This window comes from Salvia miltiorrhiza, chromosome 6 (assembly GCF_028751815.1).
Source record: "Salvia miltiorrhiza cultivar Shanhuang (shh) chromosome 6, IMPLAD_Smil_shh, whole genome shotgun sequence".
NCBI classification, from domain to species: Eukaryota; Viridiplantae; Streptophyta; class Magnoliopsida; order Lamiales; family Lamiaceae; genus Salvia; species Salvia miltiorrhiza.
Window position 1 is genome coordinate 1,875,980 of NC_080392.1, and position 24,343 is coordinate 1,900,322.

A 24,343-nucleotide genomic window follows, 5' to 3' on the forward strand; every position below is an offset into this window, starting at 1 on the left:
ATAGATAATTAACCAAACATCACAATGAGGTCATAAAAAAATATTCAAACTCAAGCACCATAGTCGTCTTAATTCTTAAGTCTTAAGTTTTAACCCTATTTAAAGTCCTAAATCCTTAAGCATCATAGTGATCCACTCATCATTGTCATCATCCTCCCAATCCTACTCCTCTTTCTCATCAAGCAAATTTATATGGCACTTACCTAAATTACAGTGTGAAGTGTGGACATAAGTAATGTTATAAATTAAATAATAAATACATGAAATTAAACATCAAAGTTTACCTTTGTTACTTATGCTCTTTTTTCTTTTGTTACTTCCACGGCCACGAGGCCTATGACTTGAAGTTCCCTCAATTTGCGGCACATTATCAAGAAGGTCTTGGAATTCTCCATCACTCATTGGGTGTGGTATTACCTGTATTGACATTGTCACTCGACTCATTGCCTCGAGTCTCATTGTTGTCTACATACCATTCATCATCAGAGGATAAATGCTCTACTTCCAAGGGGTCTACATCACCCGAAACCTGCTTTTTTCAATGTCGGTCTCTCAACTTCTTAATGTACATGACGTAGACTAAGGAATTCAGCCTCGTAGTGAGTAATTTATTCCTTCTCTATGTGTGCACCTATAAAATTATGTATACTAATATCAGTAGCTGGCGTTGGAAATTGGTGGCGCGCCGCCGGAGGAGGGTCGTGGTGGAGGTTGGTTGCAAGAGCTGAGTGACAAGTGAGGAGAGAAAGAGAGCAGAGAGGAAGCGAGCAGAATCGGCGTCAGAGCTTTTTTTTTTTTTTTGCTTTATATTTTTTAATTTTAACATCAATTAGGGTTGGATTTTTTAATTTAACATCAATTAGGGTTGGGCTTTTCTTTAATTGATATGGGCTTGGCAAAAATCCGAACAATTTAACTAAAAAAACCCCAAAACAGGCTTAATTTTAAAACTTAGATAGAGGCGCGCCTTTCACCGATCGAGGCTTAAGGCGCGCCCAGGGCGTACGCCTCACACTCAAAAGGCGTAAGCCTCAATTTAGGCACATAAGGCTTAAGCCCTGGGGTGCTTTGTTCACGCCTCACCGATGGCTTTTACAACGCTAAAAGTTGGTTATAAAGAGCTAACTAGAAGGGAATGAATTGATATTTATCTCTGTCTTGATTTTAAGATGGGAGAAGGAGAACTGTCGGGTTTGAATCTTAAATTTCACCATCACTTGAAAGAGGTTGCGCCATTTTATTTAGTGTATCGTGAGTGGGTTGTCATTTTTTTGCATTTATTTTCTCTTATTTTAAACATAGCTGCCTTTCCCAATGGATCAGAGCACTATTCTTCTTCTTCTTCTTCTTCATGTTTGATTTAGTTATTAGGGCGATGATTATTTTACTAATCATGCATATTTTGATGGTGTAGTTACAAAATATGTGCTTGTTCAAACATTTTTTTTCACTTCTGTTACGTGATAAAACATGAGCACATATCTATATATATGGTATTACTCAATAATATTTTGGAAATTCTGTTATACTTCAATTTTTTGTACTTTTTGTCAGGATATTGGTAGTATATATTAACATATTTAGGTGGCACTTATTTTGGTTGGTTAGTTTGATGATTGAATAATTTCGAAGTCGTCGGATTATACAATTCTTCAAATGTTCAGTCATGTGTGTTACTATAACTTATAACTTACATTTTTAAATTATCATTCAAAATAGGTGTTTTCTTGATAAATATATTCCATGTCGAAGACGCCAAATTAATTAATAAAATGTATTTGATGTGGCTATTCAAATATAGAAAGAACTTTAACAACAGTTATACAAGAGAGTATTAATCAATACTAAACTGCATTTATTTACATTAAAGAACACCTCATAATTAAACTGTTTTAAGGAAGTTAAAAACTCAAAAAGTAGCCTAAAATGCTTGTTGATTTGAATAATTTAATTGAGACTTTAATTGTCAATTTGAGGAATTCCAAACTTTAATTGAGACTTCTTTGTGTAGAGAGTGTAGTTTTGGATAAAAACATTGGCTTCTTCATTTTTTATATAAAAAATAATTATCGTTATTAGAAAGAAATACAAAATGATCGACACACATGACACATACTAAATTTTTTTAGGTGATTTGAATCTCCGACTTACTAATTGAGACGCACTTCGTTTCTTCTTATTTCATTGTTCCAAAGACCTGTTGTGGGAAAAAAAATCAAATTCATTCCTAAGTAAATATGATTTGTCCCTTCATCCCTAATTTCTCTAGAGACCTCGACAATATTCCATTTTTGCCCATTGGGCATGTCGACTATTGCTGCATTTAATAGTTTATTATTATTATTATTATTATTATTATTATTATTATTATTATTATTATTATTATTATTATTATTATTATTATTATTATTATTATTATTATTTTTTTGCTGCATTTAATAGGTATTTGTACATCCCTTTCGAAAAAATACGGAAAAATAATATGTCGACTATTGCTACCTCACAAGTAATGAACTTAGTTTTGTGTAGTCAATTTCCGACAAACTATGAAGGTCAACAAGTTAGACTTCACAAAAATAAAAGCTTTGATTTCGAACTCAAACTTGTGACCACTTCTACTAAAATAATTAAATAAGAAATATTTTGTCGTCGACGCATATATATGAATAAGTTATTTGTGTTTTCTTTACTTGTGATGAAAGTTGTAGTCGCACACATCTTTAGATATTATCAAACGAGAAATATATTTTAACTTTTATTTACCATATTAACGAAATCGTGCTCGAATAAAACTTCAACTATGAAATAAAAAACTTAAGTGGTCCTCATTTTCATGAGGATCAGACACTTAGCAGCACCCTTGCTACAAAAGTCATTAATATATATTCTTCTCATCAATAATAGTGATTTTGATTTTATTTGACTGAATCAATTAGACAGATCGGTCTAGTCTGGTCCACATATATATAATTAATTATTTGCTTACCATAACATCTGCTGAAATAAATAAGCTTTTACAATGGATAACAACTCACATTTTCTGAAAAATGAGGTACATTTAAATATTAAAATAGAAGAGCACAACACAGTAAGTATTAAAATGGGTGGCGTTTGGTTTAATGGATGAGATAGATAGAATTGATAAAATTGATAGGATTGGAGGAGGAGTGATTAAATAATCCTCTCAACTTTGGAGTGATAAATAATCACTCAATTGATGATTGATTAGATACGGGCCGAATTATCAATTACGGGCTCGATCATGCAAACCAAACATTTGATTAAAGTGGATTATTTTATCAGTCATGCCTTATCATTCAAACCAAATACCATAGTGATTCGTACCTCTAGTCTGTATCATATCAATTGAGATCTGATTCGTTATGCACATTGTTAAATTTAAAGCATCGAAGAAAAAAAAAATGAAATTTCTTCATGATTCAAAATGAAGTGCTGCATTCATTTATTAAGATTATGAATTCGCCATAAATCTTCATGATCGAAGGATTGAGAATAATTCTCTATTCTCATTTATTTAAAGGTTCTTATATTTGAGCCTCTCATGAGAGATGGGGAGTGGGAGGGGAGGAAAAGAGAGAGGACCCCATTTATAAGACTTAATAACCAAATTCAACCTCTAACTAAATTAGATTGGATGGACAAAATTATTTTTTAAAAATAGAATAATTTGTGATACCTTAACGATCCTTGAATAAGATAAGATAGTCATTTACGTACATATAAATACATTATACTTGTATATTTAAGTTAATCTCACATGATTGATTTGGAAATTGGAATTTTTGAAAACTTAGGATTGATTTTAATTGATGGATGATCAAGATAGATTTTCAAATTAATGCTTTTTTCTAAAAATTATATTTTTTTCAAGCCTAAAATAATGTTTCTATGTTATTATGATTTCTTGAGCATAAAATGCTTTTTATATATATTAATTTAAAGTTATGCTTTGTTCACAATTAAAAATCAGATATCATCCTTAATAATATATATAGGAGAGGTAAATCATAGTGTAAATAGTATTCAAATAAAAATAATAACATAGTGAATTAAAATAAAAACACATTTTAGAATATAAAATAGAAACCATTTTCAATCCTTGGATCATCAAGATCTACGGTTGGTTCATCACCTTGTTTGATGAATTCATAGTCCCAAGTTCGAATCTCATAGATAGCAAAAAATTATTTTTTGCAATTCATGCAGTTAAATAGCGAATTTATACGTGTTCTAAATAAAATTCATACATTTAGCTAGTTCGTATTTCATATATTAAGAAGTGTTTATACCGTAATTCTCCATATATATATATATATAGGGGAACGCTCCAATGAGACCCCCTATTTTTAATGAGATCTAAGACACAATCTCCTGCGTTTATTTTGTCAATCCTATGGCTGATATTGTACCTAGAGGGCGAAATTTTCTCTCAGGGTCAAATCTTGGAGGGAGCGAAATATTTTAAATTTCGTTATTCATTAGTATATACTGTATTGTTCATTAGTTTATACTGTCTTGTTCATCAGTATATATGTCTTATTCATTACCAATTTTTTTTAATTTCGCTATTCATCGGTATATACTGCCTTGTTCATCAGTATATATGTCTTATTCATTATACTCAGTGTCTCACGAATAATAGGGGTCTCACGGAAGCGCGCCCCTATATATATTCCTGTGCAGTGTCAATTGATCAATCCCTTCTTCAAGTAATAATAATAATAATAATAATAATAATAATAATAATAATAATAATAATAATAATAATAATAATAATAATACGTGTGTGTTGACATAATAATGGAGTGACTAATACCTAAACCTAAATCTGATAAAAAAAAATACCTAAACCTAAAAGTCTTGACTTTGAATTCATTGTGAGGTTAGCCATTAAAATTTATGTTTATCCAATTATAGAAAAACGATTCTATCCTCTTTTATTCAGATAATGATATTGGTATAGTGTAAATAAATTCAGGGTTTAAATTGTTGAAATTACATATAGTTATATGATTTGTTTGGCAGTAATGGATCGGTCAAAGCAAGTTATGATTACTCAAGAACGTGCTTAAATATGTATCACATTTGTAATACTTACTATCAAATACTCCTCCATTAAAGATAATTATTAATGATCCACTTCAAAATAATTGGACTAGGGCACTAGCTAAGCTTGAGGTTGAGGAGTAGTCGTCTATCTTCTCTCCCCTCTCTTCCTCATGTTGTCATTGCAATAGTCAGCATTAATTAATTTTCCATCAGCAACCAAACACCACATGTTTCTGATTCAATTAAATCATGATTTCATTTAGGATAAGATAAACTGTGTATTATCTAAAACAAAAATAATGTCCATGACATAATTAACACTTGCTTAGATTTTATTCCTTTTAAATTATTGTCGCAAATTTGTGGTAAAACTAAATAAAAATATAACATTTGGCCGGAGCTTTTTTTTTTTTTTAATGTCTGTATAATTTTAAAGGGGTTAGTTCAAATATTTTATATTAGAGCATTCGCAGTGGAGGGTGCAGAGCCTGGTTCGCACCGAGTGCTCACGCACACCCCCTTTCCCTCCCCCCATCACATTATTCGGTTATACAAATGACATTATTTGTAATTGACACTATTCTATTATACAAATGACACTGCTTATAATTGACACTATTCAATTATATAAATGACACTGTGTATAATTGACATTATTCATAAATATAAATGACACTTCTTGTTTTTTTTTTTTGATCGGTAAAATTAAAATTTTATTAAGATAAAAAGCAAGGCACCAGGGATGCCAATCAAAACAAAAAGGGAAGATTGAAACCCTTTGAGCACCACATGGTGAAAGGGGTTCTCAACTCCAAAACTTTATAGACCTCATTCCAACTCCAAAGTCTACCCTTGATCTGTAAAACAAGTCTCTCAATATCCCAAATCTTTCCTTGAAAACAACTCTCGTTTCTTTTTTCCCATAGTGTCCAAACCGTTCCCACCCATAACGCATTTAGCAATCTTCTTCCTTTCTTCTTTTTGGCAGCAGAGATGAAGGAAGTGTAATGATGGAGAGTACCTCTAGGATTTGCCGTTTTGATGTGTAACCATTGGAAGATTTGGTCCCACACCGCCGCAGCTTTCGAGCAATGAAGAAACAGATGTTCCGTCGTCTCCTCTCCAGCGACGCAGGCGTTGCATCCTCTCTCTTCCCAGCTAATTTGAATTTGTCGTCTTCTTAAGTTGTCACAGGTAGCCAAACGATTTCTAAGACATCTCCACGCTGTCACCTTGGCTTTGTGCGATGTTGGAGCCTCCCAAACCATAGCCATCTCAGCCGGTTGAGTTTGTTGCGCCTCACTGGAAGCCGCCACCAAATCATAAGCCGACTTTGTTGAGAATTTACCGTCCGTAGTTGCCCTCCAACTCCATCCATCAGTTAAACCTGTAGAAGGGACAAAAGCAGCAACAAGTCTCAAAAGTTCCTCCACCTGTCCATTCTCTCTTTCCCTCAAATCCCTCCTCCAATTCACCGACCACACCCACTCTTCTCCTTCCCAAAACCCACTCTCTCCGACGAGGGCTTTCTTATTCGAGCACAAGTTATACAATCTCGGGAAAGAGAACTTGAGAGGTTTGTTAACAGCCCACACGTCCTCCCAGAACATTGTATTCATCCCATCCCCGAGACTGTGTTGAAGGTGATCAATGAACCATCTATCGTCGCTTCCTCCCCCTTTCTCCACAATTTTCGCCCACCACCCCAACTGCCCACTTCTTCCCACCATCGAGCAATCCCCCTCTTCGCCCCAGACAAGTTCCCCATAAATCGATTTGATCACTCTCGCCCACAAAGCTCCCCCATCCACCAAAAATCTCCAAAGCCATTTAATTAACAGAACATGATTAAACAATTCCACATCCCGAAACCCAAGACCTCCTGTTTTCTTACTGGAACACAAGGAGCTCCATTTAAACCAGGTGATTCTTCTCGACTGAGAGTCTCCACCCCACAGAAATCTGGAGAACAAGGAATTGAGGTTCTTGAGCACAGTCTTGGGAATGAAAGCGTAGGCCAGTTGATATACCGGAATAGATTGAAGCACCGCTTTGACAAGAGTGATCCTCCCTGCCAACGAGAGAGGTCTTTTTCTCCAGCTTGCAATTTTGTTTGAGACTTTATCCACCAAGAACTTCCAGTCGCTAACACCATTGCTTCGGCCTCCAATTTTGGTTCCCAAGTAAAGACACGGGAAGTAACCAATCTTGCAATGGACAAACGAAGCCCATGTCCTCTCGACTGACACATTCACTCCCACCGTCATCAGGTTGCTCTTCGCGAAGTTGACAGCAAGACCCGAGACAAAATGAAAGAGAAGCAACAGACTTTTCAGTGATTCCACATTACGCTCATCAGCCTCTAAAATAAAGATGGTGTCATCCGCGTACTGGAGGTGTGTAATCGGCACTTCATCCTTACCAATCTTAACAGGAAACAATAACTGTCGTTCCACTGCTCTCTCAACAAGCGCATTCAACCCTTCCGCAACAATGAGGAATAAGAAGGGAGACATCGGGTCACCCTGTCTCAAGCCTCTCTCCATTTTGAAATCTCCCGTTTATGACCCGTTAACAAGGACACTTGCCGTGGCTGACTGAAGACACCCTTGAATCCATTTCCTCCAAATCCCATCGAAGTTCATTCTATCCAGCAAAGTATCCAAAAAATCCCATTGAACTGAGTCGAAAGCTTTGGCAAAGTCAATCTTAAAGAATATCCGGCTTCGTCGCTTCTTTTTTGACTCAACAACAACTTCATTCAAAATGACCGCACCATCGAGAATGAACCGCCCTTTAACGAAAGCGCTTTGATTATCAGAGATGATCGACCCCATCACCTTCGTCAGTCTCCCCGCCAAGATCTTTGCAATGATTTTATACAAGCTGGTAATGAGCGAGATTGGACGAAATTCGTTCAATGAATCAGCCCCTTCTTTCTTCGGTATTAAAACGATGAAAGAAGCATTACCTCCTTTAGGAATTTTACCGTTCGCGTGGAAGTCCTTCAAGACCTGGAGGATATCCTCCTTAACCACATGCCAAGCCGATCTCCAGAATGAAAAGTTAAAGCCATCAGGTCCTGGACTCTTATCGCCAGAGCAGCTCCAGACCGCTTCTTTAACTTCTTCGGGTTCAAAACCTCTAATCAGCCAATTTCTCTCCTCATCAGAGATTTTCCTTCTCACAAAGTCAATGGGAATAACAGGCATCTGTCTATCTTTCCGCTGGAAAAAGGTTTCAAAATGATTTCTCACCCTAGCTTTTACCTCTTCCGGTTTGGAGATCCATGAGTTATCAAAGATCAGTCCGCCTATGTCATTCTTCAACCGCCTCCCTTTAATCGCCTTATGGAAGAAGCCAGAATTCACATCTCCCTCCTTAAGCCATTTCAGTTTAGCCTTCTGTTGTAAAGTCATCTGCTTATGCTTCATCTGAAGGGAAATGAGAGCTTGGAGCTCATTTCTCCTGATAACATCCACTTCGCCTAAACAACTCTGCTCGTCAAGCTCATCTTTCTGTTGTAACTCCTTCTTTAATTCGTGAATTTTAGAATCAATCTCACCAAAGGATGTACGATTCCAAACTTTTAAAGCCTCGCGAAGTTTCTTCAATTTCTCCTTAACCACGAAAAAGCTCCATCCCTGACAGTCAGTCCCCGTCCACACTTTCTTTACAACATCTTCAAAGTCCGGGTGATTCGTCCAAGCATTTAGGAACCTAAAAGGTCTTGGTCCCCAATCCTCCGTTCTAGTAGTGAGAACAATTGGGCAGTGATCCGAGATCGAACGCTGAAGACCGCGTGCAGAACTTCCTTCCCAAGTAAGCATCCAAGTTTCGTTAACAAGGAAACGATCGATCTTGCTCTTGCATTTGCCATTGGGCTTGTACCAAGTGTACTTTCGACCTTGTGTATGAATTTCCTTCAGATCGTTCCCCCTAATAAAATCCTCGAAAAACCTCGCATCCGACGCTCGAAACGTCTCCCCGCTGCCCACCCTCTCTTCTCTTCTCCTGACTGCGTTAAAATCTCCCAAAATACACACACTTCGATCCGCATTCTGTTCAACAATAGAACCAATTGCATCCCAGAGAATCCTCTTTTCCTTTGATTCAGTTGGCGCATAAACATTGATAATGCAACACAAGAGACCGTCCTCCTTGTACCTACCGTTAACAACCAAGGCCCCCGGTAAATCCCAAGAACTAGATGCTTCGAACACCTTCCTATTCCATAAACACGCAATTCCCCCAGCTCTCCCGTCAGAGTTCCTGATTGCCTTATCTGTGTTATTAAACCCCCACCAAGAATTACAAAAAACATCACTAAAAGTCTCCATTTTTGTCTCTTGTAAACAACAAATATCAATCTTATGCCCTCTTACAAGTTCCATAACATCTCGCTGTTTCGCAATACTCCCCAAGCCCCTAATGTTGTATGACAGTAAATTCATGGACAATTCATCTGACTCCCAGCATTATTGAAGGAAAGGAAGTTACCTTGCATCTCGATTTGGCGGACAATCACCTCTTCTTCAGTCTGACTTGAAAGACCTAACTTCTTCCCAAAGTCCCAGATTTTCTGACCTGAAATTCCCCCCTCCTCTGTCAAAAGCAACCCTTTTTGTCTCTCCCCAATGTCTTCCTCCTCTGCGGCCTCCTCCTCTCTCCCATTTAGTGGTTCTATTTCAGAGATGAAACGCCCCCAATTCTCCTTCTCCCTCGCTCTATTCTTCTTTTTCCCTTTACCTTTTTTTCCTTTTGTGCATCGGTGATCAGCCCTTTTGTTATTGGAAGGCAGCCTAACTTCCCCTGCTTGGGAGCCCGAAGAATCATCCTTTTCGGTCCTAGACACTCCCTCAGAATGGTTGTTTTCTTCTACAAAAACATTCACGTCGAGACTCTCACTGTTATCTTCCAGATCATCAATACCCCCTCGTAGAAGAATGGGTTCCTTTTCTCTCTTTTCTCTCTCAGCAGGAACCGTGGGCAAGGAAATAGGTACCTCGCAAAGAGTGGCCTGCTCGGCCCTGCAAGGAGACTGGCTTAAAACTGCGGCAGCAATCGCATTCAAAAACAGTCTCGAGCCTCCCAACGTTGTCTCATCATGATTGGTAACCTCGACTGACGTATCTGCGACGGTTTGTTGCGAAGGAATCGGAGAGTTCAATTCTTGGAGAACTGAGACGTCTTGCGAAGGAATCGAAGAGTTCAATTCTTGGAGAACCGAAACGTCTCCATCTTCCACACCGATGTCATCCATCATTCCAATGGTAGCGATAGCCTGATCCATGGATTCCACTCCATCCGACCATCCTGGATCCGATTCCGATTCCGACTCGTCTAAATCCAGTTCTCCGAACAAGGACGAGAGTGGGTTATCCTGAATTTCTTCAATGCGAAGTGTGAAACTAGCTCCATCAATGCAGCACTCCACTACTTGCTCAATGGATTTGAGACCTGTAGATATTTGGATCAAAGCTTCGTCCAATTTCTCTCTTTCTTTCGTGAGTTCGTGAATTTTCAAAACCCGCCCAAATTTTGCCGTCACCAAATCAAAGAAACGAGAGTTCCATGCATGAAGCGGGATCCCAATCCATTTAGTCCAAATAGATCGCTGCTGGTGAACATCCACGAAGTTCCATTTCCTCTTCCAAAGAAACCAGAAGTCACTCCATTCATCTAACTCCGTGAGAACTTCTTGTGTTGGTAGTTCGCAAATACTTCGGATGAGCACCAAACTTCCCCCCATCGTCGAAACTTTCTGTTTCCCGGCACATTCGCTGTTGATTTCTTCTTTGATTTCATCCCAGGAGAAATCATCTTTGATGAAACCTGTGAATGTTCCTTCAAGCCACTTTGAATCCTCCTCCGAAGTTTTGAATTGTAGCTTTTCTCTTGTGCTGGGTTCTCCTTCAGAGACTCCAGTGAGAACTTCTTTAAAGGCGATAATGACTTTTACGTGGCCATATCTCCACTACTAATTTTTCAGTCGGTTTGGAATTTTCATTTGCATAGATCGCTGATTGACACTATATGATTGTAAATGATACTATAAGATTGAAAATGACGCTATAACTTATTGGAATTTTCATTTTAATTGACACTATATGATTGTAAATGACACTATAATATTTTAAATAATACTATAAGATTGAAAATGACGCTATAACATTTTTAAAATGTTACAGTGTCATTTATATAATTGAACAATGTCAATTATAAGCAGTGTCATTTGTATAACTGAATAATGTAATTTACACAATTTGGATTAGGATACGGGTTTGGATTAGCATGCGAGTTAGAATTTGGGTACGGGTCAACCCAGGTGTACGGTACACCCGCGTGTACATGAGATTTTGTGTATTGTATTTAGATATATAAGTTTATTATAATTATAATGTTCCAATTAAATTTAACTGATTCTAGCGGTAAAGCTGAGGCACCCAAAAACTCTCCTTTGTGAGAGGTCTTGGGTTCAATTCTGTCTGCGTGCAGTGATGTTTTTCCACTTTAGATGGTGTTGTATGTCTTGGGTTCAATACCACTTTAGGCGATGTTGTATTTCCGCCTGCGTGCGGTGATGTTTTTCCACCGTTTGGGTGGTGAGGTCCCTCGCCTGTGTGCGGTGATTTTTTCCCATCGTTTGGGTGGTGGTGAGGTCCCGCCTGCATGTGAATTGCATAATTGATTATATTCAGATGCATTTCGTAATTTCAAAAAATATATATATTGGGGCTATTTTTTAAAAAACTGGATAAGTTTAACTTATAAGTTCACGTTGGTTTTTAATATAAATATCACGTACCGAAGTCAAACAAATTTATAATGATTTATCTAGTTAGTTTTTTGCTAAGTTATTACTGAAAGTCAAGGTTTCTAGACGTAAATAGCTTTCGATGAAAAGATTGAAAAATTGGTGAAGATTAAATCATGCAAATGAAAATTCCAAACCGACTGAAAAATTAGTAGTGGAGATATGGCCACGTAAAAGTCATTATCGCCTTAAAGATAAACTCAAACGAGTTTAATTATATATAATTAAGCACAATTATTTCTCTCCCGTTTCCAAAAAAAATATATATTATATATACATAAGCACAATTTAAACAAATTAAAAAAAAACACACTATATTATATATTTAAATCGACTTAGTATTTATCTCTAGAGGGAAGGGCTACCGTGAAAATACTTTTTAAAATAAAAATAAAAATATTTTTCAATGTACGAATTGTATATAGAACACTATGAATTCATCCAACAGGGTTACGAATTGTGAAAAATAAATTTTTATTATTTTTGAGATTCGAACTCAGGACCACGAATTTATTCCACGGGTTACGAATTAATCGTAGATTTTAATGATCTAAGGACTAAAAATTATTTATATTTTACTATATTTTAAGAAGTGTTTTTATTTTAACCATCCCTTCTCTATTGGATATATGTAAAGACGTCGACAAAGTGTAGCCTCTCTTTTTGGGACTTTATAACATAATCATTATATATCTAAATTCTCACTTTTTAAATTGGCTAAGACTAAGAGCCAAACTGTTTGACGTTACGGCGCCGAAACTGAAAAATAAAAATAAAATGTGTAAAAGTACAAAACAAAGGGTGTTCACTTTAAATGATTGTGTGATGTTGAAGTATGATTTCTTGTTTTCTTTTTGATTTAATTTTACTTAGTATATAATTTATAAACGTGCTTCAAACTCATCTATCACTCCGTCCATCCTTAAATGTCAGTCACCAAAATGAGTAATGACTTTGGAATTTTGGATTTTAGTACTAGATTTGGAGAAAAGGTATCTTTATTTTCTTTTTCTTTTCATTATTAAGATTATTAGGTTCAACTATATGTATATTCACTTTTGCACATATGATCCATACATAATAGTTTTATGTTTGTCGTTCGGAGCGGTGGGACCGTAAGTCATGTCCATCACTTGATTTCAAATGGTATGAAGAAAAAAAAAAACAAAGGGAATTATCACATATAATGCGTGATAAAATAATAATGCATGAAATTGTTGAAAAAGGGAGAAATAATTAGGCATTATTACATTTTCGCTCAAAAGAGGGATAACAATCTAATTTTTAATATAGATATATTATAATCATTTTTATTTTTATAATAGATACTACCTCCGTCCGCCAAAAATATTCCACAATTACTATATTTGGCGTCCGCAAAAAGTATTCCACTTTCCTTTTTAAGCCATGGTCCCATCATCTACCTTTATATTTTATCCTTACAAACACTCATTATTTACAAAAAACTCACCCCAAATTCAATCTCAACTACACATCTCATAAAGTGGTGGGACTCTTTCTCCACTACATCAACATCATCTCACATTTTATTAAACTTCGTGCCCGGCCAAAGTGGAATACTTTTGACGGACGGAGGGAGTACTACTAAAATCATGTACAATAATTAAATACTCCCTCCGTCCCGCGAATCTTGAGTCAATTCTTTTCGGCACGAGAATTAAGAAAATACTCCCTCCGTCCGCCAAAAGTAGACCACTTTGATTAAGAAACTGAAAAAAAAAATGATGCTTATACATAACGTATCTCATAATGGTTCAGGATTACCGTTATGTATCTATGTTTTTAGATGACAGTTTTTGTAACGGTAGAAATATTTGTTATAATAGATGTTCATATATAACGCTTATTGTAACGCTTTGACAATCGTTATAAAAGGGACGCTCATAGATAACGCATTGCATAACGGTTCGGGAGTACTATTATGTATATGACTAATAGATAACGCTCATACATAACGCATTGCTTCATACCGTTATAAATGCATATACATATATAACACTACAGACATAACAGATTTTTATCGAACTATTATCTAATGTCAAAAAAGCGCTCATAGATAACGATTTTTGAAAAATAACCGTTATGTATGTTGTGTTATGTATGTGCGATTTTCTTGTAGTGCTGGAAGTTGATACGTACCCCTAAGCAAGAACGAAACAAAATCATTATAAATCTACAAACTTCTAGCCATTCACTAAGCTAGACGACGAATCAACAACTTCTTGGACTAAATCGACAACAAAGTTGTAAAATCAAAATAAATTAACAACTATTGTAATATCCCCTTGAGCAAGCAATTCCAAAGTAAAGAATGGAAGATTCAGAGAGATAAGTGAATGAGAGAAAGAAGAGAGAAAAACAGATTCTGTATTCTCATAACCGTATCTGCAAGTTCCATCATACATACATATATATATATATATATATATAGGGTCGCATTCAATGGAGACCAATTCTTATATAGAGAATGAAGACCAAATCAAGGCCATTCATCTCAATCCAATCAATGATCCAGATTATTTCCTGATTTGATTTTTCATGTAATTAAATAATGGTTAATTACATTTATTTAATCCAAAAAGGGCAAAAACGTCCACTCAAATCCACGAATTATGGCATCTGGTTGAACAAATCCCGAAAATTACTCTCTTCCAATTCTAGGACTTGATCCGTCAATGAACATAATAGGTGAACATTAGTATATTCATTTGTTTTCCTATGAACATATTGATGAACATTAGTATGTTCATTTGTTTTTCTACGAACATTATCATGTTCATTTATTTTTCAACGAACACAGTACAAAAAAAATCGATGAACACGGTGGCGGCGACGGCGACCGTTTCTGCCGGCCGAAAAATGAACCATGCGCCAGATCTGGTGGGGGTTGGACGGCCGCTGCTGCTGTCAGGGAGCAAGAGGGAGGTCGAGGGAGAGAGGAAGCAGGGGAGGCGGCGGCCTGCCGACTGCTGCTGCCTGTCACGGTGGCGGCGACGGCGACCGTTTCTGCCGGCCGAAAAAGGAACCATGCGCCAGATCTGGTGGGGGCTGGACGGCCGCTGCTGCTGTCAGGGAGCAAGAGGGAGGTCGAGGAAGAGAGGAAGCAGGGGAGGCGGCGGCCTGCCGACTGTTGCTGCCTGTCACGGTGGCAGCGACGGAGACCGTTTCTGCCGGCCGAAAAAGGAACCATGCGCCAGATCTGGTGGGGCTGGACGGCCGCTGCTGCTGTCAGGGAGCAAGAGGGAGGTCGAGGGAGAGAGAGAGGTTGGAGGAGTGAGATTAGGGTTAAATAGAAAATGACATGCTTAACCTTTTGATTATAAAATAAATGAAAATTAATAAATTTAATCAATTAAATTACCACCATTAGATTAAGTTAGATCAATGAACCAGATTTGGTCTTCATTCTCTATATAGGGGAGTGGTCTCCATTGAACTCTCCCCTATAGTATATATATATATATATATATATATATATGAATAAGTAATGTACAATATATAATAAATAATATTATTTACAATACTCCCCCTTGTACATTACTTGATTATGTTCATGCCTCTTTCGCTGAAAAACCCTGTGGGAAAAAACAGTCAAAGAAAAGAGTACATGTGATATGTATGACTTTGTGTTGCATTTGTTGCCTCATTAAAAACCTTAACTAAGAAAACCCAATGGGAAAAACTTAGTAAGGAAAAAAGAGTACAACAAAAATACACCTTCAAGGCATAATGAATTCGCTCCCCCTCAAACTAATAATCTACTAAGCCTACGCATTCCAATATTATGAACATGTTTTTCAAAAGTTGACGTAGGAAGGGATTTTGTGAATAAATCTGCCAGATTATCACAAGAGCGAATTTTATTTATTTTAATTTCGCCGCTCTTCTGGAGTTCATGCGGGTAAAATAATTTAGGTAATATATGTTTTGTTAAATTTCCTTTAATGTACCCGCTATCCATTTGTGCAACACAAGCAGCATTGTCCTCATATAGAACAGTGGGAGATTTATCATTCTCAATACCACAAGATCCGCGAATGTGTTGTATCAATGATCTTAACCATGCACATTCTTTAGCGGTTTCGTGTAAAGCGATAATCTCTGAGTGGTTTGAGGATGTAGTAACTAGAGTCTGTTTAACAGATCTCCAAGAAATAGCTGTACCACCACAGAGAAAAACATAACCAGTCTGAGATTTAGCATTATGGGGATCAGATAAATAACCAGCATCCGCATAGCCTACCAATGTCATGTCTTGGTTTCTTGGATAGAACAAACCAAGATCTTTTGTACCTTGGAGATAACGAAGTATGTGTTTAACACCATTCCAATGTCTTTGTGTAGGAGAAGCACTGAATCTTGCTAGCAAGTTAACCGCAAATGCTATGTCAGGCCTTTTGCAATTTGCGAGATAAAGTAGTGCTCCAATTGCACTCAAATAAGGAACTTCTGGTCCTAAAATATCCTCATCATCTTCTTTAGGTCTAAATGGGTCCTTATCTACTTCCAGTGATCGGACAACCATAGGTGTGCTAAGCGGATGTGATTTATCCATATAGAATTTCTCTAAAATCTTACTCACATAAGTTGACTGGTGTACAAGAATTCCTTCAGGGAGATGTTCGATCTGCAGGTCGAGACAAAACTTGGTTTTACCCAAGTCTTTCATTTCAAACTCCATCTTTAAGCATGAACGTGCTTCTTCAACCTCTTTGCGTGTTCCAATTATATTTATATCATCAACATAAACAGAAATTATACAAAAACCATTTTGTGATCTTTTAATGAACACACAAGGGCATATATCATTGTTCACATATTCCTTCTTCAAGAGGAATTCACTAAGTCGATTATACCACATCTTTCCCGACTGTTTTAAACCGTACAATGATTTTTCTAATTTCACACAATACATGTCACGAGTTTCATTTTCCTTCATATGAGGAATTTTGAATCCTTCAGGGATTTTCATATAGATATCAGCGTCTAGTGACCCATATAAATATGCAGTCACGACATCCATTAACTGCATTTCTAAATTCATTGATGATGCCAGAGATATCAAATAGCGGAATGTTATGCCATCTAAAACAGGAGAATATGTTTGATCAAAATCAATTCCAGGTCTCTGCGAAAACCCTTGAGCTACTAATCTCGCTATATATCTTGCCACCTCATTGTTCTCATCTCTCTTTCGTACAAATACCCATCTATATCCTAATGGTTCAACATTGTCGGGTATAAGTATTATAGTACCAAGAACTTTTCTTTTCTTTAGCGAGTTATACTCTGCCTCAATTGCTTCCTTCCATTTCAACCAATCAGAGCGCTTCCGGCACTGTGCTACTGTTTTTTGTTTGTTCGCTATTTTATTTAACACGCCGCAAGTGTACGGGTGCAATTGTGTACAGTAGCAAGCAAGGTCGTATTCCACAGAGACTGAATTAACCAATTCCTATCCTAAATTATTCTACTCTATCTGGACAAACGAAATTAAGAGTTTTGTTTTTAAAACTAAAAAAATTAATAAATACTGGTAACAAAATAAATCAAGCTGTGAAACAGAGAAACAGATAAGAGAAGATTTCCCAAGGCAAAGGTTTCAACAGATTCTCCTAACTAACATGTTCAATTCAATTAATAAGACGATTCCTAAGGCAATCTCTAAGCTAGTTCATACCCACTCCCGTGGCATACAAACCGTTGATTACATGCAAGGCTACCATCCCTGGATCGCACTTCTAACATGTAACTCCTAAAAGTTCCTAGGATTAACGCCCTCACAGTTATCAATTCCCTTTAGAATTAAAATAAATGTGTTCTATGTTCTTAGTTCATGTAATAATTATCATCTCCCGATCTCAAATTAAAACCTATGATTATGCCAAATTGGTGGCCAATCAATAAAGCAAACAATTATAACAAGAACATAAAAAGAAATAATAGTCTCAATTAATTGAATCTAACAGTCAGAAATTTAAATCATGTCTACTCCCTAAACCCTGGGAAAAGGGATTCTAGCCACACATAGACATATGAACTAGAATCAATATCTCAATAAAACAGAAAAACATTAAACAATAAAACCGTAGTGAAATCGAGAATCTTCAGTTCTTGCTCTAGCTCCGTCCTCCGTCTCTCTCAGCTCTCAGGAAAAGTAAAATATGATACAAAGTGATAAAAGGTCTTTAGAAATAAGTTCTTGGGGAGTATTTATATGCCCTAGGTCAAGTAGGACTCAAAAATATCCAAAATCGCTAAAAAAACAAATTTTGGGCGGAAATACGGCGACTCGCGCGGCCACGTCACGCGGCCGCATGGCTGGCCCGCGTGACGAAACAGAACTCCTGACAGCTTTGCGCAGCAATTTTGTTTTGGCTCGTTCTCTCTCGTCCGAACTCCGATTTATGATCCGTTTCCGGTCACGAACTCCTATCGAGACGAACTACAACTTGTATTTCAGCCAATTCTTCCAAATTCTGCTTCATTATTTCTGAAAATTCGTTCAAACACAAGCAAGTAACAAGTTCTTGACCATAAATGAATATAAGCTCAACTAGACCATCAAACACACAAAATCCTCACAACTAAGCATAAAAAATGACACACCAAGAGGTAAAAATGCATGTTTATCAACCCCCCAAACTTGAACTATTGTCCGTCCTCGGACAAAACAAAGATGAACCAAGAATGAATCAACAAGAGCGTAGAGAAAAGTGGATAACATTGTGGCTTCAGATTTGTCAACAAAAATACCAACATGCATTTGTATCTCCTATCATCAAGATATCACACTCATGACAAACTTCAAATTGTGGTCTCAATGACTTGCAATCCTCACAAAAAAGATAAAGAATTTAAGATCTCTCAACTCTCAAGTGTGTCAATCAACATGGACGTGTATACGCTCAGTTCAAGCAAAACAAGTACTCAACCATAATCTTGTCAATCGATTGTAGAGACAAATACATCGTCTATTATAATAACATTTCTGTTATAAGTTTCTCCTGTATTTATAAAGTTCATAGCAACTTCAATGTTGACATCAACCAGATTTTTATCAATTCCCATTATATTATGATCTGGTTGTTCCGCAATCCCAGTATTAGTTAGTGCACTTTTAGAAGTACTGGGATTATCATCTACAGGATGATCCTCTTCAAGAGGTTGTTGGAGTGATATTATATTCTTATTTGATTTCGTTTTGTGGGGATTTTTATCTTTAGCACCAATAGGTCTCCCACGCTTCTGGCGTTCGGGATTATCAGCTGATTTATTTTGTTCATATGGAACTTCAATCCTTTGTGGTGCATTCATAGCAGGAATATGAGATTTTGTCACTCCTTTGTGATCAGTAAATGCATCTGGCAAATTACTTGCTAAATATTGCAAGTTAATTATCCTTTGAACTTCCAGTTCAGATTCATTAGTACGTGGATCTAAATAGTGAAGATTCTTTTCATTCCATGAAATTTCTCGACATTGTGTTAAAGTTGGGCTTTTGTCTCCCCCTAATGTCGGGAAATAATCTTCATCAAAAATACAGTCAGCGTACCGGGCAGTAAATTGATCCCCAGTCATGGGTTCAAGAAATTTAATTATAGATGGAGATTCATAACCCACGTATATACCTAGCTTACGCTGAGGGCCCATTGTGGTACGTTTTGGTGGCGCTATTGGAGTATAAACTCCACAACCAAATATTCGCAGATGGGAAATATTTGGTTCTTTACCACATACTAATTGTATTGGGGAATATTCATGATATGCAGTTGGTCGGATTTGGAGCAAATTTGCAGCATGCAAAATCGCATGACCCCAACAAGTAATAGGTAAGTTTGATTTTTGTAGCAATGGTCTAGCTACTAGTTTTAAACGTTTGATCAAGGATTCAGCTAGACCATTTTGTGTGTGGACATATGGAACAGGATGCTCCACTTTAATACCCAATGACATACAATATTCATCAAAAGATTTTGATGTGAATTCACCAGCGTTGTCCATTCGAATGGACTTTATTGGGTAATCAGGAAATTGAGCTCTTAATTCAATTATTTTGGCAATAAGCTTTGCAAATGCTTTATTGCGAGTAGATAATAAGCATACATAAGTCCATCGAGTAGAAGCATCAATCAGGACCATAAAATATTGAAATGGTCCAGACGCCGGGTGAATTGGTCCACATATATCTCCTTGAATTCGTTCAAGAAAAGAAGGAGATTCTAATTTAACTTTGGTACGAGAAGGTCGTACTATAAGCTTACCTTTTGCACATGCTTCACAAACAAATTCATTTGAAGGTGATAGATCTTTTGTTTGTATATTGTGCCCAATAGCATTAGTAATAATCTGACGTATCATATTATGCCCAGGATGACCCAATCGTTCATGCCATAATATAAAAGATTTTGGGTCTTTAAATTTTATGCTTAACACAACAGGATTGTTAGATTTAATATGAGTATAATACAACCCAGAGGAGAAAGAAGAGAACTTCTCAAGAATTTGTTTCCTACATCCAACATTCTGAGTGATGAGAAGAAATTCACTATTGTTATCGGTTTCAGTTTCAATGTGAAAACCGTTTAGTCGGATGTCTTTAAAACTAAGAAGGGTACGTTTTGATTGTGGATACAAAAGTGCATCATTGATAATTAATTCTGTACCCATAGGGAGTATTAGAGAAGCTCTTCCAGAGCCGACAATAAGGATATTGTCATTTGCAATTGTAGTGACGCTCCCCCTTTTTTCAGTAAGAGTTTGAAAATATTTTCTATCAGTAAGTATAGTATGTGTTGTGGCACTATCCACTAGACACAATGTACTTTCATTCTCCATGGGTTGCAAGTTTGAGTTTGACTTCTTGCAAGAAAAATACGATTTTTTCTTATGGTCTATCTCCGTGTTCACTCAATTGGCTAGAGACTGGTGCTGATAACGTATTGTAATATCCCCTTGAGCAAGCAATTCCAAAGTAAAGAATGGAAGATTCAGAGAGATAAGTGAAGGAGAGAAAGAAGAGAGAAAAACAGATTCTGTATTCTCATAACCGTATCTGCAAGTTCTATCATACATATATATATATATATATATATATATATAGGAATTGGTTCAATTGAGATTTATATATATTTTGAGATTTTGAGATAAATGAACATATAAGTATATTTTGATGAACTTGTCAATTAATTTTTATGAACGCGCGTTGGTCTAGGGTTCAATCCCTACAAGTGGCGTGTTTTTTAAATAAATTAAATAGATTCATATGTTCATCAGTTATATTGGTTATGTTCAAAGAATTTATTGATATGTTCATTTATCTCAAAATCTCAAAATATTTAAAATCTCAATATAAGCTAACCCTATATATATATATATATATATATATATATGAATAAGTAATGTACAATATATAATAAATAATATTATTTACAATAACAAAGTTTGTAAAATTATGGATTTGTGTCGTTTTTTAACATTTAGTGTGAAACAATGTATAAAATACGGTAGATACAAAAAAGTGTTTTATTGATGAAAATTAGACAACCTCAATAGTTTGGGCCTTCCTTTAATTGATACGCTATTGATAGTTCGAAATATTTTTGTTACAAAATTAATAATTTAAGCCTTAATTTGATTGATATTATCAATAATTTAGAACATTTTTAGAATTAGAAATATAATTTGGACTCTTTATTGATATTTACTCTATTTTAAGCGCCGCAAAATTTAATTTGTAGCGAACTAACGTTTGTGGGCTTGCATCGAAGAATTTCACTGCTAAAATTACATGTTTCTCTTTCTTCTTCTTCTTATTATTATTAATAATTGAAATATGACATTTATTATGACACGAATTTTTAATAATCTTGTAGACCCTTTATTGAGGGGGGGGGGGTGTGCTTTATACTTTATAGAGAGGGTGCTCTCAAAAATATAAAATTGTCCGGGTTCATGTGGACTGGTGATACATATTTAGGTCCTATATTATAATTGTTCAGTCCAAGATTTTTTTTCCCTCAAAAAGATCGTTCAATAAAATTTTGAATTAAAAAATTAATAACGATCAGGTGCGTGTTTGTGCCCATTCATTTTTTCTCTTTTAAATAGAAGACACGTGCAAACATGCACCTGCCTTCTCATCCTTCGCTCGAGTCATAGGGCTCGGCAACGTGGCGGGGCTCATCGAGGTGAGGCTTGAACCTCGATCGAGCCCCATCGTAAATTCTCTATAATGTATATATGATATGATATTATATATATATATATATATATATATATATATATATATATTATTTTCTCAATCTCTTTTTTATCAAGGGTCAAAACTAGCATCATCTCCCTAAGCACGTAAGCTGTGACGAATAGGTCAAGAGTAACTATTTTAATTTAAAATCGCCTTTTCTAATATCACATTTTTGTTTGGCAATAGTGGGACATTGTTTGATTGGAGGGTTTGATGGCAACTTTCTCCCACTAAAATTGTAAAAGTAAATAAATAATGATAAACGGTTCCTCATCAACGCTTTAGTTTTAGAAATGTGGACATATAACAGTTTCCTAATTTATTTATTTATTTCCCCCAAAATAACACAAGAACTTTCACGTATATACATTCAAGGAAAACTTTCATTTATATTTTACTTTGTTCCACCTTTTAATTACTTAATTTAATAGATTAAAATAAGTGAATTGTTAAGAGATTCTAACTTAGAACTGAAAACAGATCTAAAGCCCTAACCAGGGTCAAGGTCCAAAACCCATGAAGCTTGTTGAATCTTTACTTAATTTCTTCACTTTTTTTCCTTTTTTTTGAACTTGACTAAGGAAAAAAAAACAAACAAAATTAGGCACCGCAACTCAAAAGCTACCTATATCATGTCGTAATACAATATTAGAATGTAACAAATTAATTAAACAAGTAGGGTCTATTCCAAACAAATAGCATTATGTATATTGTGTAAATTAAATAGCATGCATTATAGTATTAATTGGATCCCAATTTTGATTTGTGTTATATATTTTGATTGATAAACGCAAATTGAGCACGAGGATATTTGAGAAGAAAGAGGAAACAGAAACGTGAGCAAATGATAAAATCAAAGCACGTGGTTATTTACTTGAGTCTTGACCCAACCATCAAACTCAACTTCAAATTGACTACATGGTCCCGCTATATACATTCAATCATACAATCATAATTGGCTTCTTCTTTTTTCCCTACCATTCTTCAAAACTATTACTACAATTAAATCTTATTCTCTTTCTCTCAATTTAATAATAATGCCCGAGTTCAAATAATAATAATAATAATAATAATAATTTATAATAAAATTGGGGAAAAAAATAGTAAGTACTCCCTCCGTCCCGCGAATCTTGAGTCAATTCTTTTCGGCACGGGAATTAAGAAAATAGTATTTAGTGTGTTAAGTGCGGTAGGTGAAAAAGTGAAAAGGTGAATAAAAGAGAATTTTTTTGCCATATAAGGAAATTACTCCAGATTCGTGGGATGGCCGAAAAATGAAAGTGACTCAAGATTCGTGGGACGGAGGGTGTAACTTTTTTATGGTATATTTATCAAAAATATAGGAGAGATTAATAAAGTTTTTTTTTTTGGAGATAATTATTTATAGACCATAATGATATTTGATGTAAATAATGAGTTATGTAAGAGAGTTTGTTATGTATTGATTTTTCACTTTAAAAAATGACCTATTGAAATGACATATTCAAATAAGAAAATATGACTTTAACAGAGAATAGTTATTTAATAAAAATTTTATTACATTTTTCCTACTATATAAAATAGTATTCTCTTTGTCCCGCTTATAACGCTTCAAGAATTATTCTTTTTGGGACGTCTCATTTATAATGTCCTAAGACTCCTAACCCAAAAAAAAAAATACTTTATTTGCTCTCTCGATCTCTTTTTTTTTGTACTTTATCTTCATTTACTTTTCTACTAGTCTCTCTATCTCTTCTTCATTTATTTTATCTATATTTCTTCAATTTGCGTACTCCATTTTTTTTTTTTGAAACGTTATAATTTGCGGGACTGAGGGAGTAAGTGTCATGCATTACTAGCTAGGTCATGACACACATGATGGCTCAGGTGTACCATTCATAAACCTTAATTTCTGCAATTTTTCCTACTATATAAAATGAGGTGCGCTCCTTTTTGAGAAAAAAATGGTGAAAGTATATATATTTTTATCATTTTCCACCATTTTCACATGTTGTTTAGAAAGAATAGTTTTCCTCGAGTAGGATGAAAAAAAAATGGGGCAACCCCTTTTTCCTCTTTTTCACTCAATTTCATGATAATATTATCATGGGAGATTTTTTTTTTTTGATCAAGAAAAGAGAATTTTATTGAAAACACCGATGGTACCAGAGGTACCTACAATTTGATACAAGAAGAGAGCGGAAACTCGC

The 24,343-nt window shown here is 35.6% G+C and overlaps 1 protein-coding gene across 1 annotated transcript in view; it reads right to left on the reverse strand.

Moving 5' to 3' along the window:
• LOC130987821 (uncharacterized) overlaps positions 1–24,343 on the reverse strand; it is a 551,243-nt gene that overhangs the window by 376,974 nt on the left and 149,926 nt on the right. The gene's annotated exons all lie outside the window — the stretch shown is intronic.